The sequence below is a fragment of the Seriola lalandi genome, unplaced genomic scaffold (genome assembly GCF_002814215.2).
Source record: "Seriola lalandi dorsalis isolate HSWRI2012SDOR001 ecotype SW California unplaced genomic scaffold, Sedor1 jcf7180002054358, whole genome shotgun sequence".
NCBI lineage: Eukaryota > Metazoa > Chordata > Actinopteri > Carangiformes > Carangidae > Seriola > Seriola lalandi.
Window position 1 is genome coordinate 479,429 of NW_019524911.1, and position 1,785 is coordinate 481,213.

At 34.5% G+C, this 1,785-nt stretch overlaps 1 long non-coding RNA gene across 1 annotated transcript; it reads right to left on the reverse strand.

Annotated features, from left to right (window-relative positions):
• Positions 1–739: 739 nt before the first annotated feature.
• On the reverse strand, positions 740–1,550 carry LOC111656549 (uncharacterized). The gene is made up of 3 exons (XR_002760875.2): positions 1,133–1,550; positions 967–1,026; positions 740–888 (listed from the first exon to the last, which is right to left on the reverse strand). It is a non-coding gene; the product is annotated as an uncharacterized LOC111656549 (long non-coding RNA).
• Positions 1,551–1,785: the final 235 nt, after the last annotated feature.

Consider the following 1,785-nt stretch of genomic DNA (forward strand, 5'->3'; position numbering starts at 1 on the left):
AAAAAGTCATAATATAACAAGGCATGGAAAGTCATAGTATAATAAGGCGTAAAACGTCATATTATAGTAGGTTGTAAAAAGTCATAGTATACTAAGGTATAAAAAGTCATAGTATAGTAAGGCATGAAAAGTCATAGTATACTAAGGCGTAAAAAGTCATAATATAGTAAGGCATAAAAATTTTATAAAAAAGTCATAGTATAACAAGGCATGAAGAGTCATAGTATAGTAAGGCGTAAAAAGTCATAGTATAGTAGGGTGTGAAAAGTCATAGTATGCTAAGGTAAAAAAGTCATAGTATAATAAGGTATAAAAAGTCATAGTATAATAAGAGATAAAAATGTTATAAAAAAGTCATAGTATAATAAGGCATGAAAAGTCATAGTATAGTAAGGCGTAAAAAGTCAGTATAATAAGGCATTAAAATGTCGTAAAAAAGTCATAATATAACAAGGCATTGAAAGTCATAGTGTAATAAGGCGTAAAACGTCATATTATAGTAGGTTGTAAAAAGTCATAGTATACTAAGGCATAAAAAGTCATAGTATACTAAGGTATAAAAAGTCAGTATAGTAAGGCATAAAAATTTTATAAAAAAAGTCAGCATAGTAAGGCATAAAAATTCACGTAATAAGGCATAAAAAGTCATAGTATAGTAAGTCATAAAAACGTTTTTCGTAGTTTGAAAGGCTGCTGGGGAATGTCGGTGAAAAACAAAACTCTGGATACAACAAATGTGTTATTTTTAAAACAGACCAACTTTATTTAAAAGTTTTTCAATGAACAAAATTGGAAAACATTTACACAGTGAACAAAGAGACAACATGAAAATGTCGGAGAACTGTTGCTCCAGGGGGTCATCTGGGCTGTCACTTCTTCTTCTTGAACCTGGCAGAAAGAACAGAGCGTCAGCCATCTTATCCATTTCATCTTATCTTTGTGGTGGACAGAGACAGAGAAACTTACTTGGAGCCACCAGGACGCTTTCTATCCAAACCGAGCCGCTTCCTGTCAGCAAAGGATGGCCTGTAATAAGACAATTAGGTGAGACAGGTGTACAGATAGGTAAGTGTGTACTGAGGTGTGACAGGTGTACAGACAGACAGAAAGGTGTGCTAAGAGACAGTCTCACCCTGCTCTATAGTGTTTCAGGGCCTTGCTGCTGGTGTTGGTCAGCTCTTTGTCAAACACTGATTTCTTGCCTCCTTTTCTTGCTTTCTGATTGGCTGCTACACAGACAGACAAACAGTTTAGTTTAGCGCAACAGTTTACAGTATAGTGTGCATGTTTTATCAATAAAGTGTACAGTCTTTGGATTGCAGGAGAAAGCTTGAGTAACTGAAGAGGACCAATGAAGGCAGAGGGAGAACATACAAACTCCACAAGAAAGGCCCCTGGTTCGGGGTTCTACATCATAATCTTCTCACTGTGGGACGACAGTTCTAACCACTGCACAACTGTGCTGCCCCATGAAAAACACATAGTATATTAAGTCATAAAAAGTCACAGTATGGAAAGGCATAAAAAGTCACAGTATGGTAAGTAATAAAAAGTCATAGTATAGTAAGTCATAAAAAGTCATAGTATAGTAATGCAAAAAAGGTCACAGTATAGTAAATGATAAAAAGTCATAGTACGGTAAGGCATAAAAAGTCTTAGTATAGCAAGAAATAAAAAGTCACAGTATAGTAAGGCATAAAAAGTCATATTGTAGTAAGGCATAAAAAGTCATAAAAAGTCATAGTTTAGTAAGGCATAAAAAGTTGTAAAAACGTCATAGTATAG